This window comes from Calonectris borealis, chromosome 7, assembly GCF_964195595.1.
Source record: "Calonectris borealis chromosome 7, bCalBor7.hap1.2, whole genome shotgun sequence".
NCBI classification, from domain to species: domain Eukaryota; kingdom Metazoa; phylum Chordata; class Aves; order Procellariiformes; family Procellariidae; genus Calonectris; species Calonectris borealis.
Window position 1 is genome coordinate 33311963 of NC_134318.1, and position 25079 is coordinate 33337041.

A 25079-nucleotide genomic window follows, 5' to 3' on the forward strand; every position below is an offset into this window, starting at 1 on the left:
TTGATATTCCAAAGAGAAGAATAACCTGACAAAATGGTTTGCTAAGAAACGTTACCAGAAACATCCAACTGTTCCCATTTTTTTCTCATGCAATGTACCCAAGGGGATAGACTGGAAGTACAAGCTTGCCACCAGATAGAAAAATCCAGAGATATTTTTATAATATGTAGCCCTTTGCACATATAATATTTAATTCCAGTGTCACTAAAGCAATCAGCATCTGTTTATCGTCCAAATAATAAACCAAATGCTGTGCCGGAGGCTAGTTGCACATGCAAGCATTTAAATCTGTAGATATCTCCCATTGAAAAGCATAATTTATGAGAAAAAAGACTTTTAATTTATTCAAACAAAAATTATTCTCAGACAATTTGAAGATAGGTAGCAGGCTTGATAAAGCTATTAACCTTGTGGCCCATAGACAAATCCACTTTCTCTCTTGATTTTTAGAAATATTCTGGGCTGTGCATGGGCAAGGTGGTTTCAGCATACTCTTCAGGAGGCAGAGTTACAAGGCCAGTGACCGCATGCTGAAGGGCTTTATCTGCTCGGCACTGGGGCAGCCATCAGAGATGCATTCCCGTAGAGTCATGGCCAACTCAAACAAACGTGCCTGAGAGAGAAAGAAGATTCTCCTTCCGTGCTATGAGCCATATGGTAACTGAGTTCGCACAAATAAACAAATAAAAACAGTTTCTCTGCCACCCTGGCTCCCCACACACCAAAAAATTCCCTGAAACAGCAGGGACCAGGCTTCCTAAAAATACAGAATCTGGTTTTGTTTTATTTCTGTAGCTTATGAGGAAAGCCACTCCAATTTAGCTTGCAAAGCACAATCAGAAATGAAATACTCCTGGTTTTTGCTAAAATCCTTGTTCTCCAGTGCCTTATCCCAATGGCTAGTTGACGTACATCTTAGGCTATTAGTCCCAAACGCTGCTTATCACCAACTCCCAATCCAGCCTTTAGGATGGAGCGTCTAAAGATGAAGTGGCAGGCAAGATCTAACAACAGATGGGAAGAACCACAATTTCCTTCCTGCTACAAGCTGGGAACAAGATGTCTCTGACCTGAGACAGGATGTCATGCTTGCAATAAGGACCTGTGAAACAGCTAGTTTTGCAAGTGATGAGTAATTATGAGATTTGACTCCATAATTTCAATGTGAATTTTGAGCTCCCCCAGATCCTTCAGAGATAAGGTTTTCAGTCAGGCAGCTGGACATTTAAATATCCAGTCTGTTAATCTATAGACATTATGTACTGACTACAGTTTTACTAAGAATGCTGAGCCAGCTCCCATGAATTTATGACACAGACGGAGAGCTGACATATGGACTAATTACCTTATTTAAGAACAGAGGCAGATATCTACCCCTAAATAAGGGACGTTTGTGTTGTCTATTTAAACTTCATCTGGGAACAACATACAAACAGATAGGATATTTTATACAACTTCAAAGCCTTACTGAATCCCAGACTGCCTATGTCTGACCTACGTTGGTTTTGACTAAATTTACCAGTACAACTCAGTGGTGCAGAATACATATTCAAGAATCAGGACAGCCCCCTTTTTAGTACCGCCTTGTAACACAAAATCTGGATTTTTGTTTCCCTCTCAGGAGTAACATAAAACAAGGACAATGCTTTGTGGGTCTGTGGTTGTGACTTAGCTTGAGGTTAAGGATGGTTTTAATCTGAAAAGTATTCACAGTTGGTTATATGTAGATAAAATGAAAAAAAAAAACCCAAAACAATAGCTACTTTTGGTCAGAAGCAAATTATATTAGTGAACTCAGTCCCATAAATGAATATTAGTCCCCATCATTCTGTGTAAAATATCAGAGATTCTGATACTTTTGGCATGTACAGAAGGTATTGAAGTTCACTGACTGCCATTGGAACAATTACCCCATGTTTCTGGCTTTTTATTTTTAGTGATTTTCAATATCTAAACTATATTAAATGCAATTTCGTTTCACAAGATTTTTCTTCATCACCTTTAAAGAAAATTTTGATAAGAAATGCCACCCAGGACTGAGCTCTCCCTCGCAAGTTGATGGTAAGGGCTAAAGCTATGTGTGTGAAGACACAGTGTCTTGTCGACCCTGTTCTAAATGTCCTTAACTTTCTATAGGTTCTCAGGCTGAGATCTTGCTCTGGCAACTTCAGCCAATATTTCATCTAAAACTGGATAGGTTTTCTTTCTTTTTTTGAGAATTAAATTGGCCTCTACAATGTTCTAGTTCTGGACTTGGCTTCAGGTCACATGGCAGCTTTGCCAAATGCTTGAGAGAGGGTGAGTCCATAGCCCCTGAGTACTGCTCCACTTACAAGCAATCTGCAAATCAAATTTATAATTCAAAACAGAAACCAGTTTCTCAGAAAGGTTTTTTTCTGGGCCCTTTTTGGCAATTGCAAGGAGTGCCTTGTTCCAGCTAAAAAACATGACATTTTTACATTGCTGTGGAAAGCCCTAAACCTCCATCTGTTTTAGAGCACACTAGGTTCCTTTTTTCAGTGTGAGGGACATCAGACCATGGGTTCCCTGTGACAGGGAGACACCTGCAGTCAATTTCCTTTTATGCTTCTTCTCATAGCAGATATCAAAAGGTCCACAGGTTGTCTTCACATAATCGCATTCTAATTTTACCCATTGACCCCTGAAATTGTTCTGATTTCTGAATCACAAACTAATTTCTTCCTCTACTGGAAAGTGCAGGTTGCTTTCAGTCTGTCAAAAAATGTAGTTTCTCCTTTATTTTTGTTTTGCATTCTTTCAGAGGGAAACATACACTTTGTTGACTGGATATGCTCCCGTAGCTTTTCTTTCCTCTCTATGGATTACCACATATTAATACATGTTTATGATTATTTTGAAAGCGTTTGCAGAGAAGAACAGAAAGCTTGTTACCCAACACGATCCCTGTATCAGCTTTCCTTTTCTTTGATATTGGAAATTGGCTACAGAAGAAGAAAACAAAATCTAAAAATGAAACACTTAAGTGTATCCAGCCAACTCTTTCCCCCCTTGCTTTCCATGACCTTGGACTGCAGCATTAGCTTCTCATATAGAACAAAGCTTTGCAGCAAACAGTCTGGGAAAAGAAATTAACTAAGATCTTGATACCATATGCCTAAAGAGTTTCCACATGTTTATGAGAAGGGAACTTCAAGTACCGAAAACACAATGCTCACGTCATGCTTTTGCAAGCTTTCCACTTTTATTTTTTAAAAATATCTCAACAGACTTTCCCATAACGAAATGTTCATAGCTATACCACCTCCAGCTGTGATCTCATCGGATGTCCCAGGCAGAGCAAGGTCAGGCCTAGCTAGTTCACGTATGTAGATATTCCAAGAAAGGCCGTGCTGTCAGAGGGACGCGATACCAGTAATATTGGATACCAAAATGTTAGATGACAGCAACCCTAGTTTAACCTTGGTTTTTGCTACCCACAGAAAAAGAGAAAAGAGGTGGTTTGACAGTGAAACTCAGCAGCAGCAGCGAGTGAATTAGTAGCTGTTCACATCAACAAGTTTTTGCAAATCATACATGCAAATCAAACGTGCGAAGATGGTCTGGGTTGAGAACAAGAACACTTTGCTTTACGTACACGGTGATGGGAGAAGTGGCTTGGATTAGCAAAGAGCATCTGCGAAAGAAGTGTGTAATTTAAGATGCATTTTGACACAAGCTTTTGATGACTCTGTAGAGCTCCACTGGGGAGTCAAGGTAAGATGCACTCAGTGCTACTGAGTGTTTCTGTGAGCCCAAGAATAACATCAGTCAGTCATTCACACACTATGCTTTCATTGTTATAGAAATTGCAGAATTGCTGGAGGAGAGGAGTTTTTTGGGCCATGAGAAGTCAATTCTGGGTGTATCTCTGGGATCATATCTTGTTGGCATCTTCATGAGGACTTACTTTGTTTACTTGGCTAGTCTCCTAATGTGTTTGTTGAAGTGATAAGTAATAAAAAAAACCCCTATGCTTTTCTTGGAAGCAGGAAAAATAAGCCTCTCGAGTAACAAAATGGCTACAAAATTACCTTAAGTTTGGATTGTTGCCAAAGAAGGTAGTAAATATGCCCTCTTCTTATTTGGCTTTAGAAGGGATTTGGTGAGTTTTAGCTATTTTGAAGAGCCGCTAGTGACCTGAAACTTAATTTGCACTGTCTCTGTTGAACAGTGAGACAGCTGAGGTGCTGTTCATTGAGTATAAAACCAGGCTGGTTCCTACCTTCCTAGCCATGATAAACAGCCTTTCAGTAGCATGTTCATACTCTCACAATCCTGCTTTATTAGCTTGGATGTTTCCTCACTAGCCTGGCAAGAGGTCCTTTGCTTTGTCAGCTCAAACTGTTTTCATACATAATGTCTCATCTGCATTTCTTTCATGATCTGTCACTGAGCCCAACTCTACATCTCCTCTTTTATCCCCACGAACAACAGTTTAATTTTCTGTTCTGTTTCCTACTTCAGTTTCCAGTACTCGGAACAAATACACTACTCAAGTTCACAGGAGTTTACCTTTAGACCTGATGACAAGCATCCTAGCTAGACGCAAGCAAATCATGTCTTCCACACACGTACATCATGCCCGCCTCGCAGTGTCACATAAGATCAAAGGGACAAGGGACCCATGAATCTGAGAACAATGTCATTCATATAAGTAGCTCAACGTGCCCAGAGGCTGTATTTTTTAATGACTGCAGCTAAGATTTGGGATCCACGCCACTCTGATATATTCAAATGGCCTGGGAATCCACATTTGCTGCATAACCTGCAGCTCCCACTGATTGTAGCCGATTCTGAGAGTGCTCTTGCACCACTTCGAAGAACGTGCCTGTTAGGGTGTTTTTATCTAAATGTAAGTATTGAAGGGCTGGATAGAGTATGCGACACATACGTTTCCATGTATCACATGTCCCTAGGATCTAAAATGATGTTGAAGAAATCAAAGACTTTGGTAAGTCTGGTCTATTCAGAGGGGTCTGATTTTCTCACCTCCATTTGGAAGGACAACGACAAACAGCAAGAAAACCTCACACAACTTCATTATTTACTTGCCTCTGCTGAATTCAGGAACTAAGCCTTAGGCGTTCAACCTTGAAAACCATTAGCTAAAAATCTTTGAACACTGGGAACCTGACAACACAGTACCCATGCCAAGCACAGCAGACAAGGACAAGTATGAAAGTTTTGTAGAAATAAGTACAAGGGAGAGAGACAAAAAGAAATTGAAGGGAAAATTTGCTTTGTTATGGTAGGCTGTGAACTGCAGAAGTTTCAGGTCTGGCTTCTTGAGGGATTGGTTGTTACCCTGACTGAGGGGGACAAGGATGGTAACTTTGTTACCAACATTAGTTTTATCTGCTGCAACATGCAAGACAACTTGAAGAGAAATGGGTGAAATAAACCACAATGAGATTAAAATAAAAATCCAGAATATTGGCTCAGCATCTGGATTTCTCTCTCAAAAGACCAGAAGATGCAATAAACCTAGTGGCGCTCTTTGTCAATTGTACTCAGGACATAAAAATAGGGACAAATGATCTAGAGAAGACAAAAGAATGCTTTGCATGTTATCAGCAGTTTAAATACAAATAAATTAAATAGCTTAGAGAGCCACCAGTCAGAGAGTTACACGTGGCCTACAGCTAGCCTTAGGAATGCATGAGAACAGTGGTACCTAGATAACACCCTGTTAGTTTTAGCTTTTGGGGTACTAGAAGTTGTGCCGGGGGGGGAGGGGGGGGGGGGGGCGAGAAAAGAGAGAGAAACCCCAGTCATGTGTTTCAATTTGGAGGATCTTGTAGCAAACAGCCTCCATCCAAACATGTTAATTTTTCAGTAGCCTTAAATTGTCTCCCAGGCATTGCTCAGGACATCAGAGAGATTGAATGCTAACTCCGAGAACAAACTGCTTTCAACTGCACCTTATTAAATTATATATATGCAACCACTTAAACTAACCGCTGTCCTGTTTACACTATGTCTTCCAAAAGCCACAAGAAATAAATCAATCCCTTTATCTTTACAATAAAAGCCTCTTGTACCCTTTGCGATATGCTGTGTCTGCACACGAGCCTGGAGACAAGCCGATTCCATGTACAGGACTGCACTTAAACTGCCAGGGAGCCCAGGGTCTGCTCCCGTTTCTGCTCTATAACCACACAGAGATTTCTTGCTTACCATATTTCACTTCTCAGGTAAACACTGAATAATACGCAGGTATTTTATTAATTTGTACCCAGAGATTATTATAAAGTTAGTAGTCTTTTTTAACCCCGAGACAAAGCAAAATGTAAACAGGGAGGCTTAACACATGTTCAATCTGCAGGACACGGCACTCTCGGTTTCATGTGTCCCTGGAAAAAATGTGTCCTCCTACCTCTGTTGCTTTTCGTGCTCACAGTAAAATAATCAGCCCATTTCTTGGTGAATAACAGGGTCTTTTATCAAAGAGAACCTCATGTGGTGCCTTGGATATACTAAGAGCATTGCCAGTATTGTAGCAGCAGCAGCAACGACAACAGCTCTAGGTCCTGTGTGGGAAGGCATAAAGGCAGGGGAAGAAAAAAACTACTTGTTTGAAAAGTAGTTGCATCTGACTGTGAAAGAAGTTTTGTACCACAGCTTGAAAACCTCCAGGTGAATGCAATGGAAGTGGAAATCAAATGGAGGGGTGCATAGCATTATGGCTATGTCCCTGTGGCTCTTGGGCAGGACAGAAGGTCAGTGTAAATCAGGATAAAATTAATCCCATGGTGCCACTGTTGTGAAGGCAGTTCTGTGACACAGTAAGTAAATCTGGGCTTTGGAGGCTGACAAGTCCAGCCTGGAACAGCCTTTTTCCTGTCCTGCACAGGCAGAAGGTGAAATTTAGGGCCCTTTAGCAGTTGGGTGCTAGCTGTCTGCTCTCACAACTTTCCCAAGGTTTTAGAGGGTTCCCTGCTTTTTTAGAGCCACAGTAACAGCAAATCCCTCTGTGACCTGCTTGTCACTCCCATCAGAGTGACACAGTGGGAGTCATTCACACACAGATCACACCTAGCACAACAGAAATCAGATGGCTGCTGCAGAAGTTACAATGGCAGATGACATAATGGATGTCCTGACAACTCTAACCAGCTAAAGATCTGAATGTTTGATGTACCCTTGTGTGCTTGAGCAGCCATCAGTGCTTCTCTATGACAGACAGTCCAAGAGGGCTAAATCAAAGCAGGACTTAAGCCAAATCCTCGGGAAGGTACCTGTAGGTGAAAGCATAATGCACTGCTCCCCTACACTTAATCTACACAGACAGTTTTGCAATATGGAGGCTGAACACCTCAGATACAGTTGCAATCATGAGATTTGGAGCTGGGGGAACCAGCGGGGTTGGTGGCTACTCTCAGTAGAAACATCTGACAACTCTTTTGAACTTCGTCACTGAAGGCAAGCAGGAGGTTCAAGTGAGGCATGGTACAGAGTTATCAATGAAGAGTCAAATGAAAGCATGTACCAGCTACCTCTTTTAGATGCAAGAAAGAATCTTGATTCATTTAGCTTCTAATTAAAAACAAAATAGCCAAGAGTCAGACTTGGTAGACATTACCTTTGTCAGATATCCAGAATTCACTTCACTCTTGAATAGCAGTGACAAATCCTGAGACAGTACCAGTTGCATCACTTCTGCTTTTGAAACCTCTTTCCCTTTCCTGCCCTTGAGCTTCTTACTCCCAGGAAGAGAAAGGCTCCACACAGAAGGAAATGCACTTTCTAGAAGACAGCTATTGTTATTTCAGAAATGAGTCTTGCCTCAGAACTCATCCTCATACTACATCTAAATCACTGGAAAAAAGACAGAGAGAGAAATACTACCTCCCAACACATTCATTTTCTCAGCTACCTCTCTAGTACACTCATTGCCTTACCCTTTATAAAAATCAGCTGTTCTTTTATCAGATTCACCTGTAAAGATTCACAGGTGTCCTCCCTCATCTTCCCCTACATCTGTCAACACCCTCCATCTTCATTAAAGCTCTTTGGCTACAAGTTTAGTGTATTTACTATTAATGTTTACAAATGCTGTTTAAAGAAACATTATTAGAAGGTTCTTATAAAACCCCACACTACTCCTGCTTTAGGGAAAGAAATCTGTTAGTAGCAAAATTTTCAGAAGAGGTCCCTGCACTGCTTGTTCAGTGAAGATCAGACACTTCTGAAAATCTGGCTGAAAATGTTGTAGCTGGAACTTAGCTGTGAATTTTACCCCGCAGGTGATTGTCTCCTCTAGGAGAATGTATCTAGTAATAAGATTCTTAGATAAGTGTATAATTGAATTTCTGTTATAATTAAAAAATAGATCATTTCCTGTAGTTTAAGAATTGAACTGTGGCTTTTTTTTTTGCTGTGATTTGAATACTGAGAAAGACAATGCCATTTGCATAACAAAATTACTAGGATGACTCTGCATCTATTGAATATTGATTTTAAATCCTAAAATGTAGTCTAGGCCCATGGAAACATGTGTTTAGGGAAATAAATTGCTCTTTCAGAAGTAGACATTTGATGTTGCTGTTGGCTCTGGAGCACATGGAGAAGCCTAAGCTATGTATTGGCTGAGCTTTATTCTCTGTTAATGTGACATTTTCCAAATGGCACTGCTCACAAGAGGTAATTCCTGAGTTCCCTAAGAGCTTGGGCATTGATTTTTTTTTGTGATCTCTTGGTGAAGAGGTAGCCAAAAGGACCGTGCAACCATGGGTTCTGACTCCGAAATTATTATCTCAAATACCATTGCAAAAAGGTGATAAACTGAGTCACAGAAAGTGTAAATCGACAGTTGAGAAAGAACCTGAACCCACCTTCTCCTGACACCCCATCACATCATTTAATCAGGTGAAGTTTAAAAACATGTTCCAAGACCGAGCAATGCTACCTCAAGTCCAGACTGTCAACCTGAGAAACAGACGGGGTCCTGAGTGGGGAACCGTGTAGCTGATGATCTGTGCTGAATGATGGAGACTTGCCGTTAGTCTAGAAACAGCATCTCTGTTAATAATCTAAAAGAGGAGGACCCAGGAAATGAGTCAGGTTGACTCTCCTTCACGTAGATGCTGCCTTCTTATTATAGAGTTCTCCTTCCCCCTTCTCGTCAAAGGGATCCACACACATCTGCTATTATGGGTTAGATAAGGCATCTGGGACTGATTTTGTGGTTTTATCCTTCTTTTTTTCAATAGTGCTGAAGAATTTGCTTAGAGGAAAAAGAGTAATTGCATTAGCATTGGAAACAAATCTCTATTAGAAAGTAGTGTTCTTTAGGTCTAACCAATTTGATAAAATTTACCTTAACCCACAAAAGCAGAATACAGAATTGCAAATTTTAATCTCATATTTTTTTCTATCTTTCTCTGTGTGTTTTTACATGTACATACATATATGTGTATGTTTTTACATATATGTATTTACAGAAGCACATTCACTAATAAGTGTGTGTGTATACACAGTGACACATTGAATTCCGATGCTTTGGCAAAACTGTCTAAAAAAAATTCATCTTTGTCTGAAATATTGCAAATAAACAGCATTGACCACTATGTTTTTTGAAGAAATACCAGTTTATTAGAAGTGGGAATAGATTTTTAATTGCAATGGTATCAACCGACACTGCTAAGATAATTTTGGCCAAATGAGGACCCAGTAAGGATGAGCTTGGCAAATTGTCTTGCTCTCTCCCAGACACTCCAGCATGTACCAGATCAGAAAAGCGTGTTTTCCCCTCACACCATCTTTCCTGTGAAAATAACATGGTTTGATAAGGAGAACTCCTAGCACAGGCCCAGGAAACGGTTTGGGAATGGTGCATAGTACGGATGGGTTATCCTGGATCCCCTGCCTGGAAATGTGTCAGAAGGGGACTGCTGTTTTCTTAGGCTTCTCTGTGCACAGCTGAGGGCCTGCTAAAGCTGTAATATTCCTAATGAAAGCATGGACAATGTCCATGTCTCGCTCTACAGAACATCAAAGAAAGGAGATGTTTATTAACCAGCAGAGGAGACTCATGCTCTTATCAGTATTGTGGTGTATAAAAGGGATCAGAAGAGCCAAGTCAGAGAAGAGGCTTTTTCGGCGTACTTAGGAACTTTCGTTCCCATTCTTTGAGGTTTTGTACAGTCAAACTTTAGAAGCCAAGAAACTGAGGGGGCAGGGGGGAAGGCTGGATGTGAGTTCTAAAATGTATAGGCTGAAGATCACTGGAAGAGTTCTGGTGAATTTTGTGCAAAACGAAAAGGATTTCTATCACCTACCTGTATTGTGGGATAAGAAAATATGTAGTGAAAGGAAGATATGTCTCTTGAAAGTAATTTTTTCTGCTGAGGATTGCATAAAATTCTTCTTTTTTTGCTCTGCCCTCAACATTCCAGTTGGCTTATAGTCCAGATAGACAGAGCGCAAACCCTTCCAGCCTTGAAGAATGTCAGTTCTTGTATCTGGGTTTTTCTAAGAGAAAGAATCACATGGAAATTCCTCTCCAGGAAATTCCAGAGCCAGGCAGTCTGGGCCTTTTCTGAGCTTTAAAATTTACCTTTCTTGTCTTCAATAAATTATAAAGAGTTGTTTCACTTTTCATCAAATTATCTCTTGGAAATAATTTTTTTTTTTCCATTAAAAAATTGATATACTGGGAGCTTTCAAAGTAAATTTTCACCGCAAAATTGTTCTAATGGATGTATTTTGACCAGCCTGAAAAAGGACACTGACACTTGCTGTGATAAGGAATGGTGAGGAAGACCATTCATACCATCTAATATGAGCTTCTAAATGAGGTACCTAAATTTTAGTAGTAGCAGTAATAGGCTTCCATTGAGTTTATGGAACAAGATGGGATCTTGCAGAGAACTATTTATGACAACTGGATGTGTGTGTCTCCCTGCTAGCTAAAGAGGGAACTTCAGGTTTCATGAATCCTACCTTCCATGAAAACACCATTCTTGGTACTACAGAAGTGGAGATAGGTGAGCAATATTATCTCTTTGATAGCAGACAGAAGGCATTGATGCTCTTCCCTGAGGGTGACAATAGGCTGTGACTTCTTTCCAGAAGATGACATCCCTTGGGGACTTCCACATATGTTATGTGTAAGGATGCTATAGATTCTTAATTCTGAATTTCTTAAGTGTTTTTCATTCACCTTCAGATTTCAATGGGATAGCTGACACCAGACATGCCTAAGCAGAGACTGCATGCATGACAGTGATGAGCCATGCTACTGACTGATGTCTACACAGCAGTTCGCAGCACAGCATTTGTTCCCCAACTTCAGACCCTAACACCCTCTCTGAGTTTCAAGGAAGATGAATTCACTTGATGTCATCTCTGTGGTATCACACGTGCTATGATTGTCTGGTCATAGCAACATGGAAGTCTTTATGAACTAATTTACCTGGAGAAAAGCATGATGTCTAAACTGATTTCATCCCTCAAAGAACTTAGTTTGGCAGCTATTAGGGGTGAGAACAACATAGGGCCTAAAGTCTCTTTGCTGTTGCATAGTTGAGTAATGGGAAGGAGAAACACATTCCTGATAAAATATAAATTAAGTTCTCCACCTTCAAACCCAGGCGAAATTCTCCTGAGTGTCAAAAGGATGAATTGCCTCCCTGCTCAGCCTTGGTGCAGCACTGTATACCCTGGATCTGAGCCAGGCCAGAATGTATACTGAAAATCTTCTCAGAAAGGCCCATCTGAGTTATTTCCCTTCTGGCATAAGAAACTCAAAATGACCATGCTGGTTGGTTACAGCGCCTGTAAATCCCTTTGAAGTTGTTGATAGATGCTAGTCCTTATCCCATAAGATGGAGACAAAATTAAAGTTGCCATGGATTTATTAGAGATACTATTTTATGTGGCATACGATGACCTACCTTGCCTTTATCCAAAATAAAGGCTTGCTAATACCCTAGAGCATCCCCTGGGATTTTTTTCAGGAGGCACCATGACTGCGCTTCAGTGGGCAGTTTTCTCAAGTGGCTTGAGATGCTTGGCAGAGCCATGCACTAGCAGCACCCACCATTGGCCAAGCCCCTAACATAATTTACTGCTTTTGTACTCCTGTTTATGACTTTTTCCCCACATATTGCCATGGCAGCTAATCATGTCGCAAGGTTACACATTATTTTCCAGAAGTCAATATCCGTGCTTCTGCCCTTCAGGAAAGGCAAAGGTGTCACAGGTCACGTCAGCTGTACTCATGGGGCTGGGCTCCTTCTGTCTGTTAACCCTCATGTGCTAATTTTTTAGGTCATTTTTAGGCAGACTCTCCTCCAACCAAAGGCTGATGTATCCCACCGCGTTAGAAAGAACATTGCATGAAGCGCAGGGAAATGTAATGGTTGCATGGGAGTGAAGAGCAACAGCTGTGTCAGCATGGTGCTCGCTGTAATTACACGTCCAGGTTACTTTATAGCGCACTGCTGGGGTGTGCGGGGTGAGTTATTGTTTCAGCGACAGTGCATGAATCACTGCTGGCATACTCGTTTCACTCAGAGGAACTATGAGTAGCGCTGAGATAGTGTTAATTTGTCTGTGTTAATGCAGAAGACTGTTGGTTTTGGTGTTTCCAATACCTCGTGTGAGGGCTACAAGTTGCTTCTTGTCACTATGAAAGCAACGACTACCAAAATAGAGAGGGCCCAGGGAGTCTGCCGTCAGCCTGAGAGAGTATCGTTTGACTCCTTTGCCTTGTTTCGTAATTAATTTTGTTTGTGCTCTGCAGAATTAATTTTAACTGGCTGAAATACAGCCCAGGAGAATGGCCAGTGGTCTGGAAGACAGGAGTGCTGTTTTTTTTATTTCAGTCTGCCACCGGTTTGCATTGCAGTTTTAAGCAAACGGGCCTAGAGAGACAACAGGTCAGGACAACCATATCCTGACTTGTGTAGATATATATAGATACAGATATCAGCATATGATTTATTATCCCATCAGTAAGTCTAATGTTAACTCTTAGTACTTACATCACAGGTATGAGTTTATTCATTAAAAACATCCAGTGATAGATGTGCTGGCAGGGACTTTCCCTGGGTGACGTACCGGTGGTGGCACGGGATGCAGCAGGAGAGACCTCCACCCATGGCCCCATGCAGGGACTTCTGCTGGGCAGTGCATCGTGCTGCCCTGCTCCCTGCGCCCATGCGTGGGTTTGGCTAAGGGCTGCAGCAGACCGCCGTGGGGGAGCACGTGCGTCTGGTGCTGGGAGTCGCCGCGGCGCTGTCCCGCAGACGTGAGAGGCACGGGCAAAAGTGTGAAGTGGGAGCGAGCAGCATGAGTCAGTCAAAGCAGAGCATTTAGCAGAGCTCAGGAAAGTAGCAAAAAGCTTCGGATAATAACATATGTAAATATAGATTTGCATGCATATCTTAAAAGTGCATGTTTCTCATATGCTTATGAGTAGACAGCAAATTGTTTGAGCAAGTATTACTCTCTCAGTATTGTTTCCCCTGTAGGGGAAAAATGAGACACAGGGGCATTAACTGATTTTCTTGGGATCTCAAGGCACAGCTCTGGAGCTGATCTCGGACTGGATTGTCTCAGTCACTGTGTCACTGTGAGGCACGTGGTAACTTGAAAAACATTATGTTTCGTGATCAAAACCCCTCTTCTAATGGTCAACACCTCCTGTAAAGACAAATGTCATCCCAAAATGTCAATATTTTAAGAAATAAAAATCTCTGAATAGGTTGCTATGAAGAACATTTTTTATGAGGCTTACTTCCCTAATTAGAAGTTACCAGGGCTTTACCAGAGCAGTCTTAAAGTGTTTATGGGGGACTTGAATAAAACACAGCCTTATGCTGAAGGTGACTGTCTCCTATTATTAGTCATAGCTAGTGGCAAAGTCTGTCCATTGTGTTTTGGCATTCATGGATTTGCTACTGATTGTGGTGTGTCCTTCTGAGTGCAAAAGACGAAGGGAATGTTTTTCTTTTAGCTGAAGAAAGTTGCTTGGCACAAAGCTATCATAACAGCAAAGTAGAGGGACTGTCTGGAAGAGGTAAATGCACTTGTCTTCTGTAATAGGGGAAGAGTTCCATGAGAAATCTGTGGTGTGTTTAGAAGCACTTATGAGCCCAGCACAGATTTATTAATGGTAGCTGAAATGCAAATCAGAACTGTTGCCACAAAAACTCCTCAAAACATAATTAAAGAAGAAAAAATAATTAAAAAAACCAAACCAAAACAAAACAAAAAAGCCACACTTTTTGGTCCACATCAAGTTCTCTGAAGAAACTGCCAGAACTATTTCCCTACAAATCTGCTTCTCTGTGTTGTTGGTTTGTCTTCCAACAGCACTAGACAAAAATGCAATGACTCTCACATCTGTTAGGCCATTATTATTTCATGTGTGGGGGTAACATTGCCACTTGATGATGCACGGTAATGACGCATAATAGCCTGCTGACGTGAGTGGGCTGGCTTGTTGCTCTCTGTCACTGGGAGTCTATGCAGCTGTGACTGTTGGGTGAGGAGAAGAAGAGATCCAGCTTTTATCTGAAATTTTAGTGTGACATAGCAGTGGTATAATTTTAAGTGCAAGCAGAAGCATAGAGGTGTTGTCGTCTACTTGCGGGGCATTGAATAAGCTTTGAGGGCATGAGGAGGGCCATATAGGAGGCGTGTATAGGAACTAGCTGATGATAGCTGAAACAACCAAGCAGAGCCAAATAAGCCATGTAGGGTTCTGCGTCTCACTTGGTGCTTCAAAACAGAGACTGGTGCCAAGTCTCAAAAATATTCTGTTTCTAGTCTTGTATGTGAAAGAGAAAGGCCCAAGCTTGATCTTGGTTCAAGAAAGGAAAGATGTGGGTGTTGTTTGTTTTTTTCTTTAATGGATCTCTTTATAGTATCTGACTGCTGCTTATCAATTCAAAGGAGGGAAACAGTATATTGAATAATAAACATATTCATCTTCTCTTTATTGGGAAGATTATGGAGGCCAAAAATCTTCTCATTTTTATTCTTCTGCTGCGTTCTTAAATTTCCCTCCAGATTTGTACCATATTATTTTGCCAGGCTAAGTAAGCTGAGGTGCTGTAGTTTTTTACAGTGTGATTCCTACATCTGCTGCAATTTAAATCCATCTTCCTTTAACTCGTGGAAATGAAACTGCATGCTGTCCCATGTGACCCCACACGAGCCATTACAGCAGTGCCTGTATTCTCTGACCACTATTGCAAAGTCAAATATTACTGATATCTTAAAGCAGTATGTATTGGTCAATATACGTAAGCATCGTATAAGCTATATTATAATCACAGTTGATTTTCTCATGGGCCCAATTCCGCTCCTTCCCTGCCACCCCCAGCTCCTCTGGTGGCTGCTGAGTAGGGGTTATGGCCTCCTTCCACAGGAGATGAGGTCTCCAACGCCCCGGTGAGTGACGACTCCTTTCAGAGTCATTGGCTCCTTTTTGCCTCCCTGTCTCCAGTTTTGGATGGAGAAAATCTGGTGCAGTTCTGCCCACCATGCCATTGCAGGCACTGGGCATGCAGCGCTCATTTTGGGTGCCCTCTTATAGTGCTGCATGTGAGCGCTCGGTTATCATGCCGGAGCATTTTGATGCCGGTGATTTAATGGGAATACCGTTGTGGCTGTGTGCACTACCCTGGATCAGTTCTGCCATAAATATGGAGGGAGACATCTTATGCCTCCCACATGAGCTCCTTCTATCCCTTAAGTCCCTCAGACAAAAGTGATAATTTTCATTTCCAAACTCTCTTTTACATTGCTTTTCAGCACTGCTGTTCAAAGGTTACAGCATCTGTTTCTCTGTGGCTCCTGCATGAATTGCCTTTATGAACATAATCTCAACCCAAGCAAGATTTATTAAAAAGAGAAAGAAAAGGAAATTGAAAAAAAAGAAAGAAAAGGATTATTTAACATTCGACATAAATTTATTTACATTCCTTGTGAGTTAAACTGTTCAGCTATGTGATAAAAGTGAAAAGAAGTACGAATAGTTCACTTTCCATGAAAATCAACCTTATGTCTATTCAAATCCTGTTATCATGAACTTTCTGTCTAGGGAGAGATGTGAGTATCCTATTTGTTTCTCAGCAGAGTTTCAGGTAAACATAGAGTGGAGGCTGAATCCATCACTTCCCCTGACAGCTGGCTCATTCAGGTTGTTATCTTAAGTGTGATTAACAGCTGCTTTTCAAATGCTCAATTACCTGTTTCAGAGATTGTCTTGCATAGGTTGTAACATCTCAGCAGAGCAAAAGTTACCCAGCTATCATCTTTATCAAATTTTCCTTTACAGCAGTTATCCCTTTGAGTCAATTTTTCCTGCAATAAAAAGATGAACTATGGGCAGATCCCTGGACTCGGCTTAACATTTGCCCAGTCGGAGGCTTGTAGTAAGTTTTTGATTGCGTTTACAGGAGACAGGTCAGAGTTGGAAACCCTGAGCTGATGGTCTCCAACTTTCTGATATTTGAAATCTAGAATCAACCCAAGGTCTGAACTCTCTCTGCCGCCATGAAATAGCACCTAAAATGCAATTACTCTTTGTCGTTGTAGCAGAACTTCACCTATTCTCAGAACTCCTAAAATGCAAGAAATAAAGGGAAATGACTGTAAGCATCCACACAACCGCGGTGTGCGAGTGGCATGGTGATCTGAGCTGCATGGGAAGTGTGAGACTGAATGTACTCTTCACCCACTGCCTTCTAAATTGGGTGTGAAGGCAGTGGAGTGCTAAAATGAAGAAACTTCAGTTCATGATGTTGCCTTGTCCTAGCCTGCCTCAAAGTAATAACGTAATTAGGAGAGGCTGTCTGACTAATAAGCAGACTGTCATTGTGGGCTGTAGGAAGTTTTTTCTCGCCACCTCTCAGAAAGGCAGTTTTTCTGTGGGCTGAGCTGTACAAAACCATGTCCTCGTCAAGGCCAGCGGGAGGCGAAGGGTGTGTGCTAAGACCTGCCCTGAGAGATGCTGTCAGGCTGATGGTGATGCTCTCCTTGGCAGCCTCTTCTGGAGGGCTCAGCCTTATCAACACTGAGCGTGTGACCAGACCAGCCTTGCACATGGGTTGATGGGGAACCGCACACCACATATTCTTTAATGTGCATGAGGGAATGTTGCAGGCCTGCTCCCAGCTTGCTGGCTCCCAGGCATGGGCACCTACACAGGCAGAGACAGCAGCATTTCGCTCCCTGTGCCTCTTACTGACTATTCAGCTTCCTCTTGAGGATTCTGGTCCTGGCCAGTGCCTTCAGGTGTTATGACATTAAAAGGCAATTCCCTCCAGACAGCTTTAGCCATCTCAGACTTGGGTGTCTCCAAGGTATTTGCTTCCTCTCCCTCCAACGAGGCACCTCTGGTAGGAGATTATTCTGTAACCTAATGTGAGAATATGATGAATCTCTTTCTGCAGACACCTCTCTTTCACTGTTTGCCTTAGTCAACTAACCTGGACTAGTGTGGTGGGTTGACCTTGGCAGGATGCCAAGTGCCCACCAAGCTGCTCCATCACTCCCCTCCTCAGCAGGATGGGGTGGGGCTGAGAAAATAAGATGGAAAAAACTTGTGGGTCAAGAAAAAGGCAGTTTAATAAAAGCAAAAGCAAAACAAAGGCCACGCACGGAAGCAAAAGAAAACAAAAGATTTATTCTCTACTTCTCATCAGCAGGTGATGTCCAGCCACTTCCCGGGAAGTAGGGGTAGCAATTGCTCCAGAAGACAAACGTCGTAATAACAAATGCCCCCCCTCCTCCTCCTTTATCCTAGCTTTTATTGCTGAGCAGATATCATATGATATGGAATATCCCTTTGGTCAGTTTGGGTCAGCTGTCCTGGCTATGTCCCTTCCCAAGGTCTTGCCCACCCCCAGTCTACTGGTGAGGGCGGAATGTTGGAGAGACAGCCCTGACACTGTGTGAGCACTGCTCAGCAGGAGCCAAAACACTGGTGTCTTATCAACACCTTTCTAGCTACAAATACAAAGCACAGCGCTATGAGGGCTTTCATGGGGAAAATTAACTCCATCTCAGCCAGACCCAATACAACTGGACATGCACTTTCTTGGTGGCTAAGGCCAGGTGAGAGAAGAGCCACCATGGGTATTCCAAGGCCTAAATCCCTCTGTGGGATTAGCAGCCATTTGGAAAATATGAATCATGATTCCAAATGTCTTCAAGGTTTTCGGTTGGGATAACTGCTGCTAAAAGTACATGCTAAAGCCTCCTCTCATGGGTGGTAAATTCAATTAAGTTGGGCTGAAGACCTGGGTGTTAGCTGTCGTCTTTTTTTGATAAAAACAGAGCTCCTTGTTGCTAAGCCTCAAATGAGAGAAAATGGCATTTGGGCATGTCTGCTCCTTGCTCCGTATCATCCTCCCCCTGGTGTAACTGCTGTGATTATTTCATCCTCCCCAAAGAGCCTGGGACAAGCAGAAACATGTGGTTGAAATGGAAGCTCTTATCTGTGCAAGCTCATCTGTCAGGACAGTCTTGCTGATCCAGAGCAAACCAATCGCTCTTCTAAATGGCTTTGAACTGGGGAGGGTTTAACAGAGTAAACAAAACACTCCAGCCATGCTTCTCCCTATTTTTCTAAAGGATGAGGGGTCCAGGCCTTTGTGTGGATCTTTTCACACAGTTCCATTATTTGTACCAAAGGAAGAGCTGGCAGCTATTTTTATGGGGAAAGCTGTACAGCCTGCACAGTATTTTAGTTTTTCAAAGCAGTCTGGGGTATTTCAGACACATATCTTCCATTTGCTTTAATATACCCTCACTTTAATGAAAGATATGTGTCTGAATCCCCCAGGCTGCTTTGGAAGTCTCAGCTATAGAGTCTGATTTAAAACCCACTGAGATCAGGTCTCTGCTTTTTGGACAGTCCCAACGTGAAGGAGATTTCTTTATTGGATGTGCCTGTAAAGGCAGAATCTAGGCCAGTTCACATTGACCCATTCTTTATTTCAGGCAGACTTTACTAGTCCTCGCTAATGGCCACAGCCATAGAGCAGTGGCATTTTCCAGGCTGCCCGGTGATGAATGATTAAACAGCCACAAATACAGCAAAGTCTTTAGTGCAGTCACTATTAGAAATGGATCAGGGCAGGGGGTTGCCTGAGAGACATTCATTGTGATTACAAGGGTCAAAGAGGATGCCCAGAAACAGGGGAAAGATTTTCAGATGGTAGCTTAAAATGAATGTAAAGGCCAAAAACATGTTTTACACCTCTTTATACACAGCTTAGTTTCTGGGTTGTTTTTCTTCAGCTGCTTCTGAAACATCCAAGATTAGCTTCAGCTAGAAAGAGAGGAGTAGGGGACGCTGATGTTCTCAGTGGTACAGAAAAGCCTTTCAGGGACCTGTTTGCTTTCTCTTTCAAGCACTTAAGGTTAAGCTGCCTGTCAGGAAAGATTCCCCCCCAGATCAGACCAGCAGGGACTGTCTTCATTTGGAAATGGGAAGAAGGAAAAAGGAAGAAGGTCATGGGAAACATGGAGTGTTTGTTTTTCTCTGTATGTGTGATGTGGTCCTCTCTCTCAGGTCACTCAGAATTTTCACTGCTGTTTTTAGGGACAGAGGCAGTGCTGCCTGTTTCTTCTGCAGGCAGGAGAACATAGATTTGATGTCCACAAGCTTCTAAACTGAAGGTCTTGCATTTGCTGTAAGCTGCTGGGGAGCATTTGGTGTGTTTGGACCATGAAGCATATAATATTTGAACCTTAGGGGTCTGGAGGCAGCTGCAGGGAGACAGCAAAGGTGCTTCTCATATTGCAGGGAAGGGGGCAGGGGATCAACCAGTCCATGGCTCTGGCTGTGTTCACAGCTGAGAGAGTGTTGTGTGACCATTCAGCTGGTAATTGATAGGTTGGAGTTTAATTAATAGTTTAATAGACTACGTCACCACAGCACTGGGCTGCTTCTTAGCTCCAGAAGGTTGCTGAACTTCAGAGAGTGTAGTTTAGGTTATGCTGAATTTCTTGCCAGCCCTTTGAGAAAATGAAGAATAGGAGAGTTAACAGCTGTGTATTGTAAGAAGCACAGATAAAACTTCCAGAGTTACATTTTGGATTTTAATTTGCCTTTTTTTCCCCATAAGTTCTTCCATTCTGACCGATCAGCCACACTCACCTAGTGGAAATAACTGCAACTGAGAATGGGGCATCATTATCAGTAGGTATCTGCAGGCTGAGGTCATGGTCTTGTGAATTTAAACTATGCAAATGTATGTTTTCAGACCTCTTCTCAGCTCTGGAAACGTGTTCAATCATCGGCAAATTCCAGGAATAACTTGACAGGTCTGGGTGTGTGGTGCAGAACAAAGAACCCGTATTTCTATGAAAAGACGACAACTTTTTTAACAGTTCTTTTGTTTTGAGGCTTTCCAGAGGGACTCGCATCAAGAAACTGTACCTACTCGGGCATTTGATGTTATGTTCTTTAGCCTGTTTCGATAAAAGGAATATGAGTCATTTGAACATCACAAAGTAAGCTAACGAATCTGACTGAAACTGGAGACAGTTCTTTTCTAAAACAAATGCGAAGTCTCTTCAAACAAGGAGTTCATTTCTCAGCAATGTGGTGTCACTCCACTGATGGTGCACAGAATTATGTGGTCACAGAATACAAAGGAGTCTTCCATGAAGCTGGTAAACAAAGGGTGCCTGGCATAGGAGAAATATCCATTTTGGCACTGCTTGCTTCTGTCTAATTGTAATTCTAATGATCCACAGGCAGATATTTTGGATTTGTGTATGTGTCTGTCTACGTACACACACATGCACACTTATATCTATACTTACACACATCTCACCCACACTCTTATTTAAGAATATGAATCCAATTTGTGACTGCAGAAAACCCCTCACATTTTATGTAAAGAAATGATAAGCTGTCAGAGAATGGTGTCATAGATTGTTATGACAAGTTAGTCAGAAAATTGACGAGAGAAGCAACATATCCATCTGAACATGATGGAAAACTGACAAGATCATAGTTACACGTACAATTTGGAAGGAAGTATATAGGCATATGAAATCCCACGATAAAACTGCTGGCTGTGTTACAATATTTTGCCATATACCTATACAATTGTTGTATACAAGTCTCATGTACACTCTGGATTAGCTGTCACAAGATAAAAAATAGTTCTGCTCTGTTGACTTTAACAGAGCTATCCAAATCCACAACAGCTGATTATATGCTGTACTAAATGTGTAAGATTAGCATCAATGTGTATCTTATTTCTGAGGTATTTAGGTAGTTATTTTGTAATTCAGGCTATCTTTAAAATCTTAGGGGAGATGTTAGATCCTCTAATTTTTCTGAACTGCCTTCAGTGCAAGTACAATATTTACCTGTCTGTCTGGACAACGTAATTTGGATTGTAGCTTTGATGCTACAGCATCAACAACCTTGATTCTTTCTGAAGATGCTGATTTGAATGGCTCAGAAAATTGCTCTTAATCCATACATATATTATCCCTTGATTAAAAAACCTACTCTTAGTAATCAAAGGCAATTGTTATACTTGTTCTGTAGGTAGGTTTGATGTTTGGAACTTTCTCCACACCCCTATATACACATCACTAAAATCAGCTTTTTTTTTCTTAGCTCCCCCATAACAGAGATGCAACTTTGGTGCATCAGAAGGTAGTACTGCTGCTTTTCTTGACATGTTTGTCCCACAGGAAAAAAAAAAACAACTTTCTTTTTTTTCATTTAATTTCTGTGGCTGTTTGGTCTAAACTGACACACAGAGAAAAGCAATAACATGGATATCAACTGTAGGGAAACGAAAACACCCGCTCATCAATGCTCCCTCATATTACTCTTGCCAGATTTAATTTCAGACTATCCGATTTTTATCCCATCTCAAATATCTCATTTCATCTGAAGTTTGTATGGTATTAGAAGAAAGAAGAGGCAGAATCTAACATTTATAGACAAAGTCTCGTAGCCTTTCTTTCTCATCCTTGTTTTTGTTTTTGTTAATTCCCTTCCTGTTTTCGGAGAAGCAGAGCCATTTCTCAAACAGTATTGCAGCGAACAACTCCTTGAGGACTGAGTCACGTGCCAGGGTCTGTGCCAAGTCCCTCGTAGGACAGGGAGCTTTTGAACCATCCCATTGCTAATCAAACAATCTGGCGACACCCTGCCAACCCTGTCCTTGTCATCTGCTGCTCACTCTGCATGCACATTTTATTAGCTCGGCATCAGATTCTCCCTTCCGTGCACAGTTTCTTTTTCTTTGCTACCAGCCAAAGGAAGCAGGGATGGACTGATTTAAAAATCTTGGCTCATCTCATCTGGCTCAGGACAAATATATTCTCAAATTAGTCTTGCAAGTCACTTTTTCCTAACTAGAAATGACTTTCTACAATAGCCTGTGACATATTTTTATTCTGCTTTATATCTTTCTAGCCTGCTGGTCTGTTTTTCTATCCCAGGCTTATTTTTCCAGCCCCTTTTTTAGGGTTTGATTCTGAAAAGGGGAAGAGTGGTTAAGTAGACAAGCACGTCCCACTGCTTTTGGACCACAGTTACCTGTGTTTTTAAAGTAAAGCTTATGGTCAAGTACTGGGTTGCAGTAGGGAAAGATCTGTCCCCAAATGCAAACACTACTAATGGAAATATGTCATGGAATTAGTTTTATTTTCCTGAACATAGAGTAGTGATATCTCCTCCTTTGTGTACAATGGCTCCCAGAGGTTTAGCTACCTCTCCACCTCCTTACTCTACAGTTCTTGTTCCCTCCTTGCTTCTCTTTCACACAACAAAAAACAGAGCAGGAAGAAGATTACGAAAACAGAAATCCCCTTGGACAACTCATATCAGGGATGAAGAACTACTGCTCATAAAGCACGGCTGGAATCATTCCCACGTGCAGGGAAAGGTCAGTGAGTGTGAATGCCTGTGGAGAGCTTGTCCATAGGAGTTGATAATTTTCAGTGACATAAGACTTCCCAAGAGTATGTGGCAAAAGGAAAAGTGCCTTGAAAACAAGCAGCTGATTCTCTTTCGGGCTAAGGCCACGCTGTCAAGTATTGAGAGCACAAACAGGGCTAAAAAAAAATCTTTTGATTACATTACTATTAGAAGCAGGCCACATGCGTACTTAGCCTCATGGGGCTGGACATCAGACATCTAAATATTCATGTAGTTGTGGATAACAGGCATCAAATCAAGTTTCTGCAGCAGTGACTTTACAATCTAAAAAGGAAGAATTTTCAAAATGTAAGAAAGGGCTGAATCTTAGATTTTAAGCCTTCACAATAAATATATGGATTAAGTACTCTTAGGGATCATGAAGTTAGGCTGCTTTACCCATCCCTGATACCACTTTAGGTAATATAGTATGTAGGGAACTTGGCTAATATCAGTGTGTACCACTTCTTTGCACTGGATTGAACCAGAGCGACGTCTGTGTGCCACTAGTCCTGTGAAACTCAATATAGCAGAGTTTCTGCTAACATTTACCAGGGATAGCAGTCCCTTCCTGATCATCCCTGTGCTGCACTAGCTGTCATCACCACAATGAAGTGCTAGGTGATGGTGGCAGACAAGGGTGAAGTCCTTGAGAGGCAAACACCGATTTGTAACTGATTATCCTATTTGTAGAGTGCTTTCTTTCTACATACCCCCTTTGGACACTTGCTTCTTGTTGGTTATCTACAACCTGGGCATTTACTCTAACTTTAAAAGGTAGTCTAGATAATATATATATATATGTCATAATCAAAAAGGAAAGGGAAAAACCTCTGGAGGACAATTCATCACCTTTCAGAGGTTTCTCTTTCTGTGGACAAGAGAGGTAGTCAAGAACAATGCTAGACTAGATATCCAACCTGTAGACAGCTGGAGTAGAGAGTTATCTAACTTCTAGGTGTCTAAGTGAAACATATACCCCAATCCCACTGCAGGTTGCCCAGATGTCCCAGCAGATGCCATACTTTGCATTGCACTGTTTGGTTAGTGTTTTGGTCAGCCTCCTCTTTTCTCCCATAGTACTGCATCACAGGGTAAACTGGTTAGTGCCATTTGATTTAAGCCTATGGCAGGAGAAGGACTGTAATGTATGGAAAGTCAAGTTAAAGTCTTCCTTCTGGAGACTTTAAAATAATGGTGCAAGAGTATTTACAATGAGATGCAATGAATAGAAGGCAATGTGTCCATAATAAAGCAGTTACTGTAAAGAACAAGAAAGACCACAGATTTTCTCTTGAAGTTGGAACCCTTCAAGTACAGCTCTCTTTTGCCTTGGATTGAATCCATATCTTGCAAGGGGACTTTGGTTCATTTTTTCTTGATACCTACACCCTTCAGAGATGGGAAGAAAAAAAAGCCCAAACAAGCTATAAGGAAGGAAAAATCCCCAAAATTCTTGAAAAGATTGAGCTGTCACAGAGAAATCTTGAGCTTGGTCTGTGGGTTTTCCAGCTGCTGTTCTAGGAAAGCTATGAAGGCCACTGAAGACAGAGGAAAGGCTTAAGCCTACCGTGGCATCTAGTTAACCCTACTGTGGTAAGCACAGATCTGGCACTGACACCAATTCCGTGTTAGGATACCTTGGGCAGCAGGTCATTCAATGATTTCCCACCTTAATTCCCTTTTTACAGTTGCTCTGTAACTGCTCTTTTAATTGGGTAATTTCACGGATCTCTCATTACAGAGTTGTGTTGTGGGTGCAGCAGTTGCACGGGGGAGTCAATAACTTCCAGCCCAGGAGAGAGACAACGTCCTTTTGAGGCAGGACAGGGTTTCAGGCAGGGAGCAGTCCCTGGGAAATCACTGGTGTTCACTGGCCATAAAGGGAAGAAAGAGGACATCTCGCTTTTACTACAGCTGAAAGTGCAGACACATAAAGCTGTTGCAAGGCTGTTTAATGGTATAGTCCTCCACACCTGGGAAATGCCAGAGCTCAATTATGAGTCATTTTACAGCCTTCAAGGCTACTATTCTCAAAGTATTCTTTAGAGTTCAGCTTGATCAACTGCTTCATACCTGGGACCTTTCGCAGACAAAACAGGAAAGAACTGTCATGGCTTAGCTCCAATGTGGAACC